Here is a 20,841-nt window from a genome sequence, read left to right on the forward strand (position 1 = left end):
CTCTGTGGCCGGAGGGAACAGGGCCTGGATGGGTCACAGGTGGCCTCCTGTGAGGAGGGAAAGGGGAACAGAGCTGAGCCAGCACTGCTCAGTCAAGCAAGCATGGGAAAGTGGGGGGGTAATCAAGAAGTGACTCACTAGCTTCCTGGAGTGGGGCATTCTCAGGCACCCCACAGGGGGCCCCAAATGGGCTTTTAAGCACCTGGGGCCATGTTGCCTTCTGGAAAAGCAGATGCACTCAGGAAAGATTGACAGACCCCAGGAGGTTTGCATCAAGCCCCTGGTGCTCCTCACAGGATGGATGGGGAAAGCGGTCTGTGGGTAATGGGAGTGAGAGATTGATTGGGCAAGTCTGGGCTGAGAGGGAGAAGGACAGTGGTCCTCTGGGCCTTTTCGCAGGAATACCATTGCTCCCTGCCTCCCTGGAAAGCCTCCAGGGTGGCTGCTGGAGGTCTGGGACCAGCCCTGCCTGGGCCATAAGAATCCAAGCAATTCACTCTATTCTCGAAATTCCATTTGTCTCATTCATATAATAATAGACATAAGCCAGGGATGGATTAGATCCTTGGTTTTAAGCTCTTTTTTTAAAGACACAGAATTCTTTATTCATATGGATTCTTACAAAGAATAAATAAAAAATTCTATGAAGACTAAAGCTGGTCTGGTGAAGGGATTGATGGCGATGGCAGCTGACAGGTGCCCAGAGCTCAACTACTGGCCCTAGCCCTAGCCCAACATCTGGTCTCTGAGATTTCCCAGCTCTATATATTTACATTTTTAAAATAACATTTGCTTTCTTATAGTTTCCTGGGCGAAATTGTGGAATAAGGCAAACCTGGGGTTTAAATCTCTGTTCTTCCTTTTTATTTTTTTAATTAAATCTTTATTGTTGAAAGTATTACATATGCCCTCCTTTTCCCCCCATTGACCCACCCCTCTCCCCTGCCCCAGGCCTCACCAACCAATTGTCTGTGTCAATGGCTTATGCACATACTATAGGCCCAGTGCATAAAATTTGTGCACTGGAATTGGGGGGGGGGGGGAGGAGGTTGGGGAGGGGTCCTTCAGCCCAACCTGTACTCTCTTGCAATCCAGGAGCCCTCAGGGGATGTCCAACTAATGGCTTAGACCTGCTCACTGTGGAGAGAGGACCTAAGCTGTCAGTTAGATATCCTTAGCACTGCCACAGCAGGAGAGGCTCCCACCACCACCGCTGCGTTCACCGCCATGAGCCCAGCTTCTGGCTGAGCAGCCCTCTTCCTGTGGGAGCGCACTGACCATCAGGGGCAGCTCCTGCATTGAGAATCTGCCTTCTGATGGTCAGTGTGGATCATAGCCAGTTTCAGCCTGGTCATTCTGCTGTCAGGCTGAAACTGGCTCTCCAACATTTTCCAAAGTGTCCTGGATTGCAAGAGGGCACAGGTCAGGCCGAGGGACCCCACCAGTGCATGATCAGAGCTGGGAAGGGACACAGGAGGTTTGCCAGATAGGGAGGGGACTATGGGAGGGCTCCAGGGTGTATCCAACCTGTGTCTTTCAGTTCTGATCGGCCAGACCTCAGCAGCAAGCTAACTTACCAGTCAGAGCATCTGCCCCTGGTGCTCAGTGCACGCCATAGCAAGTGGTTGAGTGGCCTTGCATATCATTAGCATACTAGAGGCTTAGTGCATAAATTCGTACACTAGTGAGTTCCCTTGGCCTGGCCTGTTGGATCAGGCCAAAACTGGCTCTCTGACATTCCCCAAGGGGTCCTGGATTGTAAGAGGGCACAGGCAAGGCAAAGAGACTCCACTGGTGCACCATCAGGGCCAGGAAGTGACACAGGAAGTTAACCAGCCAGGGAGGGACCATGAGAGGGCTCCAGGGCGTGTCCATCCCATCTTGCTCAGTCCTAATCAGCCGGACTCCAGCAGCAAGCTCACCTACTAGTCAACTGCCTGCCTCCTCCTGGTGGTCAGTGCACATCATAGTGAGTGCTTGAGCGGCCTTGGCATATCGTTAGCATATTATGCTTTGATTGGTTGAAAGGCCAACAGGACAACTGGACACTTGGCATATTAGGCTTTTATTATATAGAATGCATACGAGTTCTTTAATTGATCTCTTTCCACCCATCCACCTACCCCTGCTTACCCTCTGAGATTACACAGTCTATTCTATGCTTCAATGTGTCTGGATCTATTTTGTTCATCAGTTAATTTTGTTCATTAGATTCCACATATGAGTGAGATCATGTGATACTTGTCTTTCTCTGACTGGCTTATTTCTCTTAACATAATACTCTCCAGGTCCCACCATGCTGTCACAAAGGGTAAGAGATTTTTTTTTTTCTGTTGCAGAGTATTCTATTGTTTAAATGTGCCACAGCTTTTTTTTATCCACTCATCTATTGATGGGCACTTGGGCTGTTTCCAGATCTTAGCTATTGTAAATTGCACTGTTATGAACATAGGAGTGCATACATTTTTTCAGTTGTTGTTCTGGATCTCTTAGCATATATTCTCAGATATAGGATCACTGGCTCAAATGGCAGTTTCATATTTAATTTTTTTGAGGAAACTCCATAATGTTTTTTACAGAGGCTGCACCAGTTTTCATTCCCACCAGCAGTGTTCCCATTTCTCCACATCCTCATCAGCACTTGTCATTCCTTGATGTGTTGATGATAGCCATTCTGACAGGTGTGAGGTGATAACTTATTGTTGTTTTAATTTGCATCTCTCTGATGATTATTGACTTTGAACATTTTTTATATATCTCTTGGCCATTAGTATGTCCACTTTGGAGAAGTGTCTAGTTAGGGCCTTTTCCCATTTTTTAATTGGATTGTTTGTCTTCCCTCTGTTAAGTTGTATGAGTTCCTTATATTTTTTGGATATTAAATCTTTGTCGGATGTATCATTGCCAAATATGTTCTCCCATACAGTGGGCTCCCTTTTAATTTTGTTGATGATTTCTTTTGCTGTCCAAAGCTTTTTATTTTAATGTAGTTTCATTTGTTTATTTTCACCTTAGTTTCCTTTGGCCTAGGAGATGTATCAGTAAAATATTGCTCTGAGAGATGTCTGAGATTTTGCTGCTTATGGTTACTTCTAGGATTTTTATGTTTCATGACTTAGATTTAAGTCTTTTATCCATTTTGAGTATGGTGTAAGTTGATGGTCTAGTTTCTTTTTTTCTTTTTTTTCTTTTTGCATGTATCTGTCTAATTTTCTCAACACCACTTATTAAAGAGACTACCTTGACTCCATTGTATGTGCTTGACCTTTGACAAATATTAATTGAGCATAATGGCTGATTTCTGGGGTCTCTGTTCTGTTCCATTGGTCTATATGTTTGTTTTTGTGCCAAAAATCAAGCTATTTTGATTACAGTGGCTTTGTAGTATAACTTGATATCTGGTATTGTGATTCCTCCAATTTTGTTCTTCTTTCTCAGTATTGCTGAGGCTAGTCAGGGTCTTTTTTTGACTCCATATAAAATTTTGGAGTATTTGTTCTAGATCTGTGAAATATACCCTTGGTATTTTAATAGAGATTACATTGAATCTGTAGATTTCTTTGGGTAGTATGGACATTTTAATGATGTTAATTCTACCAATCCATGAACATGATACATTCTTCCACTTGTTTATATCTTCCTCTATCTCTTTTTTTCAACCTTCTATAGTTTTCTGTGTACAAGTCTTTTATCTCCTTAGTTAAGTTTAATTCTAAGTATCTTAATTATTTTGTTGCAGTGGTAAATGGGATTGTTAGTTGAGTTTCTCTTTCTGGCAATTCATTATTGGTGTATAAAAATGCCATCAATTTCTGGGTGTTAATTTATATCTTTTTACATTGTTGAATTTCTTTACAAAATCTAGTAGTTTTTTTGGTGGAATCTTTAGGGTTTTCTATGTATATTATGTCATCTGTAAATAATGAGAATTTTATTTCCTTCTTTCCAATTTAGATGCCTTTTATTTCTTCTTCTCGTCTGATTGTTGTGGCTAGGACTTCCAGACTATGTTGAATGAGAGTAGTGACAGCAGACATCCTTGTCTCATTCCTGTTCTTAGGGGAAATTGTTTTAGTTTTTGCCCATTGAGTATGATGTTGGCTATAGGTTTGTCATTTACGGCCTTTATTATGTTGAAGTATGGTCCTCTATTCCCACTTTGCTGAGAATTTTTATAAAAAATAAAAACAAAATATTTGGAATTTGTCAAATGGTTTTTCTGCATTTATGTTCATGTTATTTTTGTCTTTCAATTTGTATACTAGTATGTGATGTATCACATTTATTGATTTGTGAATATTGTATAGCCTTGCATGCCTGAAATAAATCCCACATGGTCATGGTGTGTGATCTTTTTAATACATTTCTGGATCCAATTTACTAATATTTTGTTGAGGATTTTAGCATCTATGTTCATCAGGGATATTGGCCTATAATTCCCTCTCTCTTTTTTATTTATTTTTTTTGTAGTGTCTCTATCTTGTTTTGTAATTAGGATAATGCTGACCTCATAAAAAGAGCTTGGAAGTATTCCTTCCTCTTGGATTTTTTGGAATAGTTTGAGAAGAATAGGTGTTATCCTGTTTTCCTGAAAATTATATTAATTTTTGCTCCCAAAGATGCGCTAGGTCTTATTTTCAGGGGATGTCTTATTTTTCCATGAAGAAGAATATGGTACACATTCATTGTTAAATGAAAATAAAGGAAATTTATTACCTGTATATGGTACGATAGTTCGGTAGTTGTCAACACAAACCAGACAAACTGTGAATCCTACAGTATCAAGAATTTACTCATTTATTCAATGACAATCATGTCATCATCTTCTGGAACATCATCATAACAATCCAATTCCTGAATTTCCTGGTGAATTTCTTGTGACTCCATTTCTTTCAGAATCGGTGGACCAAATCTCTCATGTTTAGCCTGGGGGGGGGGGCCTATTTTCGGGGGGATGCCTTATATTTCACTCAGAAGGAAACCTGTAAGTAGGTCTTATTTTTGGAGGATGTCTTATTTTCAGGGAAACATGGTAGTTCTTTGAAGTTTTGATAAAAGGCCCATGTGAAGTCTTCCAGAGCTATGCTATTGTTTGGTGGGAGGTTTTTTTTTTATTATTATTATTATTACTCTTATATTTCATCAGTTATTATTGTCCTATTCAGGTTTTCTGATTCTTCCTAATTCCATTTTGGAAGATTGTATTTTTTTTTTTTTTTTTTTTTAGGAATTTGTCCATTTTCCCCAGATCGTTGGCATATAGTTGTTCATAGTATTTTCTTACATTTCTTTGTGTTTCTTTTTGTGTCAGTTGTTACTTTACCACTTTTGTTTCTGATTTTATTTATTTGGGTCCTCTCTCTTTGTTTCTTGATGAGTCTGGCTTGGGATTCATCAATCTTTTTTTAAAAAAAATCTTTATTATTGAGAGTATTACAGATGCACCTCATTTTCCGCCCCACTGTCCCCCTCCAACAAGTTCTAGCCTTGTTCCAAGCCTTCACAACCCTATTGTCTGTAACCATAGGTAATTCATATGAGATTTTTATTTGATCTCTTCCCATCCCCCTTCCTTTTGAGAATAATCAGTCTGTTCCATTTCCATGAATCTAATTCCATTTTATTCACCAGTTCATTCTGTTCATTAGATTTCTTATTCATTTATTTTTAGATTCAATTGTTAATAGAAATGTATTTATTGTCATTTTATTGTCCTTATTTTTTATATTTTATCTTTTTCTTTTGCTCTTGTTAAAGAAAAGGCTTCAATATTTCATGTAAAACTGGTTTGGTGGTGATGAATTCCTTTAGCTTTTTCTTATCTGTGAAGCTCTTTATCTGACTTTTATTTCTGAATGTTAGCTTTATTGGGTAGAGTAATATTGGTTATAAGTCCTTGCTATTCATCACTTTAAATACTTCTTGCCACTCCCTCTGACCTGCATAGTTTCTGTTGAAAAATCAGTGACAGTCATATCAGCGTTTCCTCATAGGTAACTAACTACTTTTCTCTTGCTGCTTTTAAGATTCTCTCTTTGTTTTAGCCCTTGTCTTTTTAACTAAGATCTGTCTTGGTATGGTCCTCTTGTTTGGGACTCTCTGTTCTTCCTTGTACTTGTAAGTCTATTGCTTTTACCAGGTATGGGAAGTTTTTTGACATTATTTCTTCAAATAGGTTTTCAATATGTTGTTCTCTCTCATCTCCTCCTGGCAATCCTATAATGCAAATATTGGTACTCTTGAAGTCATCCCAGAGTCTCCTTACACTATCTTCATAATTTTTTTTTTTTTTTTGCTTTTTGATCTTCTGATTGGATGTTCTTGCTTCCTCATATTACAAATCATTGATTTGATTCTTGGAATCCTCTACTTTACTGTTGGATTCCTGTGTATTATTATTTATTTTGGTCAGTGTATGCTTAATTTCTGACTGGTCCTTTTTCATGACTTTGGTATTCTCACTAAGATCCTTGAAAGTCTCACTAAGTCCCAGGAAGGGCTCGTGAAGATCCTTGAGTAACTTATATAAGTGTGGTTTTGAACTCTGTTTCCAATAGTTTGCTTTCATCCATTTCTTTCATTTGTGATGTGTTTCTTTGTCTCCACATTTTGGCTGCTTCCCTGTGTTTGTATCTATGTATTGGGTAGAGATGCTATATCTCCTGAAGTTGATAAAGTGGCCTTGTGTAGTATGTGTCCTATAGGGCCCAGTGGTTTAGCTTAACCAGTCACCAGATCTGGGCATTGTGGGTGCACTCCACTGTGGGCTGTGTGCACAGTCTTTTTGTAGTTGAGACTTGATTGCTGTCGGTGTCACTGGAAGGAAGTGACCTCCAGGCCAATTGGTTGTGAGGACCAGCTGCAACTACAGTGGGAGAGCTGCTGTGCAGAAAACACCCCTATGGAGCAAGACTTGCTTCAGTGTGGCTTTGGCGCTCACTGAGTCTGCCTCTTGAGTGTATCACTTACGGGTGTGTAGAGTTGTAATCTGCTGTGGTATGAAGCTATCCATTGGGTGCACTGGCTCTAGGTCCTCCAGGAAGGTGCAATGTCAGCCACTGCCTGTAGCCAGTGGAGCTATTTATATTGGGCTTGGAAGTCAAAGCTCAGCTGTGAAGTAAGGCAGGCTGGTGCTAGTCTCTGGGCCTTTTATTGATAAGTTTGGGGCTTGCTGACCCACCTGCATATTATTTGAGATATTTTAGCAGGCTGAAGCCTGAGCAAGGACAGGCCATTCATATGCAAAATCCACTGCACACAGGTTAGGTGGGGCTGCAAGTTGGATGGGGCAGCATCTCAGGGAATCACCAGGGCAGAGTAAATAGAAATGATTGCCAGTCAGATTTGTGACCAGGGTGGTCCCTGAAGGTGCCTCCATTTGGGAGAAAGCCACCCCCAAGTTCCTGCCCCAATACCAGACAGTCCAGGTCTTCATCATATGTGGAAGGGTCTCCTAGAGCCTCGCCCTGGTCCTGGAGTTCAGAGGAAGCAGGACCTTCTAAGTTCAGTTCATGTGCTGACCCTTTAAGAGGAACGGCTGGGTCTCCAGCAGCCTCCATGTCACTGAGCCCCATAGTTATGGGGAATTCTTTTCTCAGCTCTGGAATCCTGGCTGGGGATCTGATGTGGGGCTGGGACTCCTTGCTCCTCAAGGTGGAGCCTCCTCAGGGATGATCTCCCTCCAGATTGAAAAAAAGTGGCACACGTGGGTGCCAGTCCAGCCCATTCCCCACTTCCTCTCCTCTAATCACTCTTTACTTCTATAGTTGTAATACTTCCATTCAGCCAGCTTTCTGGTGATTCTGGATGCTGGTTGTTCTGTGTTTTAGTTGTAATTTTGATGTGGTTGTGGGAGGTGGCGAGTAATGGCATTTACCTATGCCACCATCTTGATTCTACAATTGGGGTTCAAAAATCTTGTTTTTCCTTTCAGAGAACCAGCTCTTGGTTTCATTGATTTTTTTTGTATTGTTTTTTTTGTTTGTTTTGGCCTCTATGTTATTTATTTCCGCTCTAATCTTTATTGTTTCTTTCCTTTTACTTACTCTTGGCTTTTCTTGTTGTTCTCTTTTAATTATTTAAGTTGTAGGATTAATAGTTTACTATTATTTTTTCTTGTTTTTTGAGATAGGCCTGTAGTGCTATGAACTTCCCCTTCAGGACTTTCCTTGTGTCCCATAGATTTTGGATAGTTGTGTGTTCATTTTTATCTGTTTCTAGGAAGTTTTTTATTTCTTTGTTTATCTTGTTGGTAATTCATTCATTGTTTAATAACATGCTATTTAGCCTCCATGTGCTTGAATGTTTTTGAGTATTTTTGCTGTAGTTGATTTGTAATTCATTCCATTGCTAATTTCCACGCACATTGTTTAAGCAAATGCATATGTTTAAATCTAGATGCCAGATGTCATATTTATATTGATTAATGTTCACTTTTCAGCTTTGTGCTAAATCTTCTGGTTTGTTTGGAATCTTATTTCTGTCTTTAAACACAATAACTATCTCATCTTTCTTTATCTGCAAGTGTAATCAACATAGTTTCTATATCTTTGCAATATCATAACCAAAATGATGAAAAGAAAAAGGGCACAAGCAGAATTCTTTTTTTCTTTATTAATGTATTACATATGTGTCCTTATTCCTCCATGGCCCCCCACTTCCCCACTCATGTCCTCACCCCTCTGGTGTCTGTGTCCATTGGTTAGGTTTATATGCATGCAAACAAGTCCTTTGGTTGATCTCTCCTCCTTACCCCCACCTTCTCCTACCTTCCCTCTGAGGTTTGATGGTCTGATTGATGCTTCTCCTCTGTTGGTCTTCCCACCCAACTGGTTCCAATATGTTCATCACCCCTGTGGCTGTTAAGCCATTTCAAAACTCATCTCTCCCTCCCATGTACACGTGTCTACCTTTTTGTTTTATAATGCTGTAATAAATTTATTTTTATTAATACTTTTATTTATATTAATATTTTTATTAATACTCATACTTTTACATGCTTGAATAAATAGAACTGTTTTCTTCACATTTTTAGAGCAGTCATTATTCTGCTTACCTCCTCTCTCTCCTGTCCAAGCCTCTACTCACAACATCCTTCAGCCTCAGCCCTCTGTGGGTTACCTGGCTTAATAGACCAGTTTGTGTGATGTATCCCTATATTTTTCTGTATGCTCATATTCACATTACACACTCGCTATTGGCTTTTCTGTCAGTGTTTTTCATTAATTGGATTATATGTTACACAGTTTTCTCTATCTTACTTTTCTTATTCAGTAATAACTCATGAAAAACACTCCTGGTCCCCTGTTGTGGCTCCAATTCACCCTGTCAAGTGGTTGCATAACAGACTATCACACGGAAAATGTGTCATGATTTACTCAGTGATTCCTTACTGAAATATTTGTTTCTGTACATGTATGTCCTCAAGTACTGGTGCTTTTATTTCTAGGAGATACACTATAAGAAATGAGATTGCCCTTAATTTTAATATCTTAATTTTAATAGAGGTTGCCAGATTGCTTCCCAAAATGTACATATAAATCAAATTTCCACATTCAAGTCAGCAGAGGTGTTTCCAGTCTTTTAATATTTGCATACCGAATAGCTATAAAGTGACAACTCATTGTTAATTTTATTTTCATGTCCCTGACTACTTCAGAATTTCATTGATCATTTAAATCTATTCTTCTGTGGAATGTCTTAGTTTCTTTGCTTATTTTCTTATCAGTTCTTTTCCCCATTCTTGTCAATTTGTGCAAAACCTTAACCTATTATAGAGTTAACTCTATCTACTACATTGCTGATATTTCCTCAAATCTGTGTCGATTGAATTTTTGGTATGATTTGCCATACATAAGTTTTTAATTGCTTGGCTCTCCTATTTGTTTAAAGCCTCTGGTAATCTTGTCTCAGTTGGGACAGTCCACTTTGTCCCTGGATTAAATGTGTAGGCTCTTTCTTAGATTTTATTGACTAATCTTTTACTTTTTTCCCCCTCATTTTAAATCTTTTATTTTATTTTAAATCTTTAAGTCATCTGAAATTTATTTTTGTAAATAATTTTACAAAAGCTTATTTACTAGAAATTGAAATACCAACTGTATTGTACTTTATTTTTGCTTATTTTATAATCTATTTCTGGGTTTTCTATTCTGTTTCACAGACCTTTTTATTTGCATTTATACAAATAACATAATTTGTTTATAGGAACTGTATAGCATGTTGTGATACTTGGCAAGGTGTGTTCACTCACTGCTTTCTTTTTTTAAATCTCTAATCTTAGACATTTGTGTTTTTGCTTAATATAAACATAAAAACATTTCATTCAGTTCAAATAATATTAGTACTACTCAAATTAGAGTTGCCTTCAATGTATAGGTATCATTTCTGGGGAAATCAACTTGTTATTATACCACGTCTCAAGAACATCTGAAAATATTTTATCTGTTTCCATTTGTTCACATCTTATTTATATTCTTTGATAAAATATTATAGTTTGTTTCATGTAGGTCTTGAGTCTTTCTCATTAACCTCATCCCTTAGCATTAGTTTGTGCATAGGACACAATTTTTCCACTTTCTTTTATTGTATACATTGTTAGGATAGAAAAAAAAGCCATTTGTTTTTGTGTATTTACCATACCCTGCCACCTCCCCAAATTCTCTTATATATTTTGGTTAATTTTTCTAATTAGAGTCTATTGAGTTTTCTAGAAACACAATAATCACTTCAGCAAAGAAAGAGAGCATTTAATCTTTTACTTTCTAATGTTTATATTATTATTTTGGCTCATTATATTTATCAGAACAAAAAAAACTCAAATAATTATAATGAGAACAATCATCCCTATCTAGTTACTGATTTTTAATTTAAATATTTTTATGAATTTGGCATTTAGAGTAATATTTGCATTTGTTTGTTTGTTTGTTTATATGGCTTTTCCAGAATATAATCCAGCCCTTTGTTTGGACAAGAGAGGACATTAGAGGGTGGGTCTAGAAAAATATTTCACAAATTTGTCCACTGAACATCTTTTTCAGAATGCTTAAGGAATATTTTAATATTTAGATATCTAGTTGTCTTTTGAGAATCACTGGCTCAAAAACACAGGGGTAAAACCAGACAATCAGATATTTAAATTTCCCCTGCCAGCTTTTGTGATTACTCAGGTTGGAGGAGCAGCACTAATCACTAATCTAATGTGAAGTGAGCGTTCACCTGAGAGAGGGGAAGGTGAAGTAGATGCCAAGTCAGGAAGCTTTCCATTTCTGGATCTCTTTAAAAATCGAGAATCTGAAACGCAGTCAGCAGAGCGGGGCTCCCCAGAGACTCTCAAGGGACAATGCAAAGATGTACCCAGAGTTATCGATTTCTGGAGGGGAGTCACCCTCACCAGGAGAGTAGGTGCCTGTCGTTCTCCAACGTCACCTCCCGGGGAGGTCCAGGCCTTCCACGCCTCCCGAGAGAATTCAGTGGCCATATCCCTGGAGATCGACAGTGTCCATAAGTGATGGAATTGGAATTTGGCTCCGGTCTTTCTCATGATATTGGTAAAGTCCTCTGCTCCAGTGACACAGCTGATTTGGAAGTATTTTTACCTAAAACACTTGCTGCACAGACATCCCTGCATGAACACTGGGGTTTTCTTGGCACAATGTGCCCAGTGTGTTCAGCTCCATTCATCCCGGGTCTGCCCTGCGGTCTGACCACCCTTGCCATCCTTGTCATCCTCCACCCTAGGGGGAAAGTCCTGCCTCAGTTCCCTGACCATGACCCTCCATAGTTCCCAGGGCTTTACACAGACGACCCATAGGCCCTTGCAGCTCTGTGACCTGGGAGCTGGTGGTGGAGAGGACCGAGCTGCAGACAGGCTGCCTTCTCCCCACGCCCTCTTCCTCCCCACATTCTCACCGTATCTGTGAGAAACGTGTAAAATAATTTGTTAGTTGAGTAGCTGAAATCAACATGCTACCTCAGCAGCCAGTGGGTCCAGTGAGAACTGGGCTGGAGGCAGAAAAGAGACAAACTCCATTTGGAGGCGAGGAAATGGTTTAATGAGTCACCTGCCGGGCCCCTCATGGAGAGTACTGCTTCTGGGCAGGCCCTGCGCGAGGGCAGGAGCCAGGAGCGACCCCTGGAGACTGTCCTCTGCGTGGACTTCTACTCGAAGAGATCAGCGTTTCTGTGTTTAAGTAAAGCCTCCTGGCTTATCTATGCGTATGAGCAGGTGGAAATGTTTCCTGAGCCTGAACCCGTTGCAGATCTCTGTGTATCCAGGTTCTTTAAAATCCAAACGCATTCAGGAGGCGGGAGCTCGGAGGCTGCTTGTTAAGGCAGAAGAGGCTAACAGAGAGCTCACAGCTCAGGAACGGATGTGGTCACTGGAACGGGCCTCTTATGGAGGAGCAGGGTGGTGCTGACCCCCAAGGGCAGCTCCAGCACCCACAGCAGCGGGAGGGCTAAAGCCCCCGGGTTCTGACTGAGGGAAGGGGTGGGGGGACTGGAGAAGAGAGGCTGGAGGCAGGCCTGGGGTGGCAGTGGGCTCTGTTGAGCATATGTTGGAAGGAGACATACAAAAGGCAGACGCGGAGCCAAGGACAAAAGCTGAAGTGCGCTCTGGGAGGTAAGAGGCGCGTCAGAGAAGCGATGGTATTGAACGAGCTGAGCTTGGAAGATAAAGTCAAGGACAAGAGAAATTTAATTCTTTTTCCACTTTGTTTGGAGCCAGGAGAATAGGAATCTGACTGCTGTGTGGGAGCCTGAAGCCCACGAAGTGCGGGGTTGTCAGGCTGCACGGCTCATACCTCAGGTCATCACCTTCTTAGGAGGGTTCACATAGCTAGGAAGGATGAAGGGCATGGTGGCGTGCAGGGAGAAGTGGGGGCATGCAGAGGACACCCAGCTACGGGGCAGGCAGAGGGGCAAGGAGCTCACTGCAATCCAGCTCTCCCTGAGCTTTGCTTTGCAGATATCCCTCTCACTCAAGTCCAGGAATCACACAAACTGTGTTTTAAGTATGAAAAGAACTCAATAACAGAACCTCAAAGAACCTGGTGTCTGGAATCCCCCAAGACTGAGGAAGGACAGAGAGGGCGGGGAATGCTCAGGCAAACAAAAGCAGTGCGGATACAGAATGGAAAACCAAAGAAAAGTCTGTTTCCAAATAGGCAACGGAGGGCCATTGACTCTCGTGTCAATCCCTGGGAAATCTGGAGGTTCGGTGGCTGAGCTTTCGTTTTTAAGTGCTGAAGGAAGACAGAAAGTGGGCCAGTGAGGGGCGGGAAGAAAAGTATGGCCGTGAGGGGCATTTTGTTTTCTCGGGGTGACCCTGATGGATCAGGGTGTCCAACGTCAGCAAAGCATTCCTGTCTCTCAGCATGACCTGGACCACAAGACGGAAGCAGGTGGGCCCCGCGGCAGGAGCAGGCTTTGGCGGTTGGAAAAGCATCCCAGAAGAGTGTTGGTGAGAGGGTCTCCTGGGGTCAACCACAAGGACCTGTTTCTAGGCAGCCCTGTTTTACTTAATAGGGAGATCAGAAGACACAATAGTTAAAAGCAGATTTTTACTTGAATGAACTTTCTACACTTAAATCTTGGCTCAGTTACTTAGTCTCTATGTGACCAAAAAACAAAACAAAACAAAAACTTGCTTTATTTCTGAAGCCTTAGTTCCCCATCTATAAAATGGGAGATAAAATTATACACACAAAATTATACATATGCACATACCTACAAAACTTATATGTATACTAGAGGACTGGTGCAGGACATTCGTGCACTGGGAGGGTGTACCCCTTAGCTCAGCCTGCGCCCTTTAACAGTTCAGGAACCCTTGGGGGATGTCCAACTGACAGCTTAGGCCCTCTCATTGTAAGCCACAGACAGACATCCTTAACGCTGCCACAGAGGCAGAAGAGGCTCCCACCACCACCACTGTGCTAGCCAGCCATGAGCCCAGCTTCTGCCTGAAGACACTCCCCCTGGGAAGCTCACTGACCACTACAGGGCAGCTCCTGCATTGAGCGTCTGCCTCCTGGTGGTCAGTGTGTGTCATAGTGACTGCTCATTCCACTGTTCAGTCAATTTGCATATTACCCTTTTATTATATAGGATGTGTGTATACATATGCATGCATACATAAATATCTACATAATATGTACATCCTATATGTATCACACATGCTTAGCACAGGCGTGCAGTGCTGTGTAGACTGAGCCAGTGACTGCCGGTGGCAGTTGTTTATCTAAGTGCACTGTCACCTCTTCCTCCAGGAAGCAGGAGCAGGGGCTCATGTCCTTGAAAGGCGAGTGTGGCCAGCCCCCAGGGCACGAATGTTTGAGGACATCAAGCACTTTACGAGCGGGGAAAATTTAAGGTTGGAGTAAGTCTAAAAGAAAATAATAAATACTAAGCAGGTTTGCTAAATGAGAATGGATCGCGGCCCTCTGGCCGGAGGGGAGTTTAGGAGTTAGTGCGGCAATTACAGCCCACCCAGAGTTATAGGGCGCATGCACCAGAGAGCCTTCCGCCGATGCCCTGTGGCCGGGAAGTAACTCACCAGGCGGAGCTGTCAGTCTGGAGAGAAACCCTGCGAGAGGCCAGGCGGGTTTTTCTTCCAAATTAAAAGGCAACCTACATCCCTGAATCACACGCGGCTGGGTTCTCCCCCACACCACTCTGCAAATCTTATTCTATAGACAGAGAGATTGAGACAGCAGTTAAAAAAAAAAAAAAAAGTCACTCTCCACACATTTAAATCTCTCCTGCTTTCTGATTAGGATAGAGCAGAGCGCTGCCCGCCCCGCCCACATGGCCTCCAGGCCCTGCTGCATCTGCCGCTCACGCAGTCCTCCCCTGTGAGCAGCTGCTGCGTGTGGGACAAGGGCCGGCCCCCATCCGAACCGCCAGCTGAGGGCAGAAGGCACAGAGCTAAGCAGTCCCAGGCATCCAGCTGGGTCCCAAGGAAAACCATGCGGCAGTAAAAGAAAAGGAAGGATGCTCATAGCTGATGAGCAGCTGTCAGACATTATGGGCTCTCAAGTGTCAGTTCTCACGAAAGGAAGTCCAGTCAGTATCCTTGCCCCCATTCTATGACTGAGGATGCTGAGCACCGCTGAGCTGAGAATTCCTCCGGGCTCCAGTGACAGAAACCAGAGGAGAGAGAGTTAAGAGGAAAGGTACGTGGAGGGTGGGAGTGTTCATAGAAGAGCTGTGTGGACCCCGTGGCTTGAACCCCAGAGCCTGGGCTGACAGTGTGCTCCTCGGACACACCTTGCTCTCTCCCCAGCCCCGGGCTTTCTCACGCCTTGCACCCATTCTCACCCCCACCTCACTGCTCTGCCTTCCTCTGCTTGGCTCTGATTTGTCCACGCTGGACTATGTGCCCGCCCTCTGGACCCCTAATGGTGGCACCAGACCTGGCAAACCAGTGGTACAGTTGGAGTGAGGAAGAGCAGTTTTCCAAGGGGATTTATGCATATATATGTGTGCATGTGTGTGCATGCACATGTGTGTGTGTGCAGAGGTATTGTCAGAAGAGAGAAGAACTAGGGTGACAAAAAGCCACCAACATCATTGCATGTGTCTAAAGATACTGACTGCCAGGCACTGTGCTGAGTGCCCTCATACAGCCAAAAAGGGCAAGGTGTCCAAATGGGCCCCTGAGGTTTGGGATGGACAAATGTGATCTTTTAAGATGTGTGGTCCAGCAAAAACCTGTTTGGCTCAGTGGATAGAGCGTTGGTTGCAGTCTGAAAGGTCCCAGGTTCGAGTCCGGTCAAGGTCATGTACATTGGTTATGGGCACATCCCCGGAAGAGGGTGTGTAGGAGGCAGCTGGTCCATGTTTCTCTCTCATGGATGTTTCTAGCTCTCTCTCCCTCTCCCTTCCTCTCTGTAAAAAATCAATAAAATATATTTTTATAAAAAAAGATGTGTGGTCCATATATGTACTACTATATGTAATACTTTAAACAATAAAAAAGGATTTTTATGGCATAGCATAAAAGTAACATAGAAAAATAAAATGTGTGGTCCAGTGACCGCCAGTGGTAGAATCAGGGATGCTCACTAAAATGCAGGCCCATGGCCAGCCCTCAACCTTTGAAAGTCAGACACCTGGTCCAGGCACCTGCCTGCTGAACAAGCCTCAGGAGGGAGGAGTAACTCACCAGTTCAAGCACAAAGGGGCTGAGTCACGTTTCCCCCTCATCTTGTCACTCTGGCGGTCTCCATGTGGCGCAGAGCCCTCTGGCTTTCTAAGCAGGACGTCTTGCAGTGCCACCGGCCTCTGAGAACATTTATTTACTCCTTCCACACCTGTGGATCTCCTGCTGCATGCCAGGCGCTCTGCTGGGGCCACCAGATAGATGAGACCTGATTCTCCACATCAAGTAGTCAACAGGGGGCAGGAATGACATGTGGGGGTTTAACCTTCCCAGAGAGCCTGGCCACCTATTATTCCCAGATCAAACTCCCAGTTCATTGAGAATGAATGAAGTTTGTAGGACCGCTAAGCTTCCATTTATTACCCAGAAAACAAGCACACTAAAAGAAGAGCCTCGGAAACTGTGGCGAAGACTAGCACACTATAGAAATACGCATGGGAGACACCAGTTGGATAAAGTCACTGTCTTTTTGTCTTTTTTAAAAAAATATGTTTTATTGATTTTTTTACAGAGAGGAAGAGAGAGGGATAGAGAGCTAGAAACATCGATGAGAGAGAAACATCAACTAGCTGCCTCCTGTATACCTCCCACCAGGGATGTACCCACAACTGATGTACATGTCCTTGACCAGAATCGAACCTGGGACCTTTTAGTCCACAGACCACTGCTCTATCCACTGAGCCAAACCGGTTTTGGCAAGTTACTGTTTTGATTGAGCATTTAGAGCTCATCTGAAACCAGCCAGTTACTGCTGGAGAGGGCTGGCCAGCTGCCTAATCTGTAGAGGCCATAGTCAAGCACCATTCACAGATCTTACTGTGGGGCTCCGGTCTCTATTATCAATAAAATCCACCTATTAGATGCCCAATTGCCTGTTAAACAGGACATTTTATTCCTCTCCCTCTTGTTCACGTGCAGCCTAGAGTCCTCAAGAAATAGAAGAGAGGACCTTTAAACCAACTCTTCATCAGACTCTGCCTACCAGCAAGCTGGGGGCGGGGGGTGGGGGGGAGCAGGAGGGCGGTGTCTTCCGCCAGAGCAGGGGCGAGCCCCTGGAGTGGGCCCCTGTCCTCCTGCTCAGCTCTGCACCCAGTGCCGGCCCACAGGAGGCACTCCAGAATGCTGGCTGGGGACACGATGGCTGGGGACACGCTGGCTGGGGACATGCTGGCAGTCCTGACGGCTGATCCCTGAAGGGGCAGCCAACCCTCCCAGCCAGCTCCGACCTTCACCCTGGAATCAGATGCCCAGAGCCGGGTGCCCTGGCACAGCCAATGCTGAGTCCCGTTTGTCTTCCTGATGCCCGGTTCTCCCTGCGCTGCAGGAACCTGCTGAGTGCTGGGTGTGAAGGGAAGGAGCCAGCAGCTGTGGCCTCTCCCTTTGCTGCACCGCCTCTTGGGTCCCAGCCTCTCGGAAGGGAGGTGACTCTCCTTAAATATCCAGAACCTGGTGCCCTGCTCTGGCCAGTCTCTCACCGTAAGTTTAAGGCCCCTCAAGCAGTCTGCACGGTGCTGCCCAACTCCAGCTCCAGCTGCATCGGGATCTCGTGTCTCCCTTCTGTGGCCTGAGGAGCAGCCTGCACATCCGCCACCATCAGCCAGGAGGTCTCCCATCCACCTGAGCCCTGTCCTATGCCAGGATCTGCAGTGTTCAGAGAACTGGAAGGCAGAGGTCCTCCTTGAGGAGCTTGGAATGCTTTGGGGAGACAAACAACTAGGCACAACCAGGCCACTGGAGAGGTGCGCAGAGCTGCTTGGACCGCAAGTGGGTCCTGCAAGGCGGACTTTTTGAAGCCCACAGACCAGGAGACAGCATCACCTCCTCCTGTACCACTCCACTCCTCACACCTCTGCCATCTGCCGCCTCTCCTTCCCTCCACTGGGCCCTCCCGAGGGCAGGCAATGACCTGCCTTCCTCACCTCTGACCTGCAGCGCCCAGCACAGGTGTGCAAGAAACACATGTGCCCCTTCTATCCCGAGACTGGTCCTCTGCCTCACCGCCTGCACCTCCACTCCTCCCCTCCAGCTCTCCTCTGACCCTGCTGCTGGAAGGCACTGGAGAAATTGGGACGTGTCCAGCTTCAGAGCTGGCCTGGCTCTGCCACTTCCACTCAGTGACACCGGGGCCACTTTCTTCAGCTTTCAGGTTCCCCTTGTCAGTGGTCACAGTGTGATCTCCACACAGAGTTATTATGATGCTTCTATAGCCCAGTGCCTGGCACCTCGGAGTCCCTCCATAAACATCCACTTCTCTCTGCAATGGCTGGCTCCCTTCAGGGTCCCTGTCCTGCTCCTGCAGCCCCACCCTCCTCTGTCCAGCTTGTCCTCCCATCGCTGACACTCTCCATGGTCCAGCTGGCCCAGACTGGTGAAGTTTCCTTAACAGGACACTTTGGCAGGTTTGGTTAATACGGGACCAAATGTTAACAAAACCTGTTTGTGGTGGAAAACTGGCGCTCAGCTCAGCAGCGTCAGTTCTTGAGTTCTGGCTAAGAGAATTTAGAGCCAAGACTCAAACTGTAAGAGAAAGTTGATTCAGAAAGTCACAGAGGTGGAAAAGTGAGCCATGGAAGAAATGTGCTCAAAAAAGAAATACCAGCAAAACAAAGACCCATGGAGATTAGGGGAGGGAGGAGAGAGAGAGGGAAAGAGAAAGAGATGGGCCTTAAGAGACAAAAGAGGGAGGAGAGGTTTGAGCATGTTTCGGAGAAAGAGCCTCACAACAACAACAACAACAACAACAACAACAAAAGGGTGGAGAGAGTAGTGGGGTGTGCTCCAGAAAGAACTGCACTGGGTTCTTGGTCTTGAGGGTGTTTATCTGGAGACTCAGGGGAAGATCTCAATAGAACATTCACCAGCTTTCCAGGTGTGTTCTTTTAGGGTCATGGCCTCTACTGATTGGACAGCACCAGAGCAGGGGGCATTAGTTATTACAGTTGGTCTTGAGTCAGCCTTGGTGTCGCTCTGCCTGGTTTTGCTTTTTTGGGGCCTGGAGCTGAAACTCAGCTGAGCCTAGATATCATTTCCAGGGGTTAATGCTTTACTTTCAGTCTGTGGGTATCTTTTGAAGTGAGTCTCTTGTAGGCAGCATGTGTAAGGGTCTTTTTTTGTTATCCATTCAGTCACTGTATGTCTTTTGATTGGAGTATTTAATCCACTTGCATTTAAAGTAATTGCTGTTATGTATGTATTTATTGCTGTTTTATTATTCATATTTTAAATCCTTCTTATCTTCTTCTTTAAAAAAAAGCATTTTAGCAGAGACTGGTTTGGCTTAGTGCATAGAGCGTCAGCCTGCGGACTGAAAGGTCCCGGGTTCCATTCCGGTCAGGGGCATATACCTTGGTTGCGGGCACATCTTCAGTAGGGGGTGTGCAAGAGGCAGCTGATTGATGATTCGCTCTCATCAATGTTTCTAACTCTCTATCCCTCTCTCTTCCTCTCTGTAAAAAAATCAATAAAATATAAAAAATTAAAATTAAATAAAGACACCCCTCTCTTAAAAAAACAAAAAGGCACTTTAAGATTTCTTATCCTGGTCTGATGGTGATGAACTCCTTTAACTTTTTATTATCTTTATTTCTCCTTGGATTCTAAATGATAGTTTTGCTGGATAGAATAATCTTCATTCTAGGTCCTTGCTTTCCATTACTTTGAATATTTTGTGCCATTCCCTTCTTGCTCTCAAAGTTTCTGTTGAGAAATCAATTGACAGTCTTATGGGAACTCCCTTGTAGGTAACTATCTGCCAAGGTTGGCCACCACCTGTGCATGCCTGGGGCCATCTGACATGAGCTATAGAGTGATCTGCAGATGTCTGCTACTTGTGCTGGGCTTGGAGATGCATGGGAGAGGCCAAGCTGCGAACTGGGGCTGGCTGCCACTGGTGTCTGTATGAGGTATGGGTATGCAGAAGCCAGAGGCTGCTTGTTTGAGAGATTTCAGGAAAGTTTAAAGCACGAGTCAAGAGAGGCCATCTGTATGGAGAATACACTGGAAATGATTTCGGTGGGCCTGTAAGTTGGGTGGGGGGGGGTATCAGAGAAGGGCAAACAGTGTTAGCCAGGGTAATGGAAACACAGATATGGCACCAGTCTGCCAGCACTTCTGTCTGGGAGAAAGCTGCCCATCCAGCCCTCATCCTAAGCCACACAATTCAGTTCCTACCTGTGCGTCTCTGGAGCCTTTTGAGCTGCTGGCCCAGACCTGGAGCCCAGGGCCCATGAGTCCAAGTTTGTCCATGCACAGGCTTCCTATCTTACTCAGCCACAATCCCTGCTTGTTTTTATAGCCAAAAAAAACCATGGGGTCTTTTCTTCCGGCACTGGAATCCTGTTCTGGGAGTTCTGGTGTGGAGCTGGGACCTCTGACCCTTAAGAGGGACCTTCTCCTGATTTTTAACTACTACATGCAGGAATGGCATCAGGTAGTCTCCAACCCTCCCACTAGTCTTGACCTGGCGTCTTCTTTGTAACCTTAGCTTTAGGACTTCTCTTCAGCTAGATTTCATGCATTCTGAATGCTGTTTGTTCTATAGTTTAGTTGTAATTTTGATGTGGTTGTGGGAGGTTCCGAGTACCATGTTTACTTATTTTCCATCCTGTCCAGAACCCCAGGAAACATCTCTTATGTTCTTTGTTGTCAGATGCACATTTCTCAATAATTTTATATTT

This window comes from Pipistrellus hanaki (genome assembly GCF_964339955.1).
Source record: "Pipistrellus hanaki genome assembly, chromosome: 8".
In the NCBI taxonomy this organism is placed as follows: Eukaryota; Metazoa; Chordata; class Mammalia; order Chiroptera; family Vespertilionidae; genus Pipistrellus; species Pipistrellus hanaki.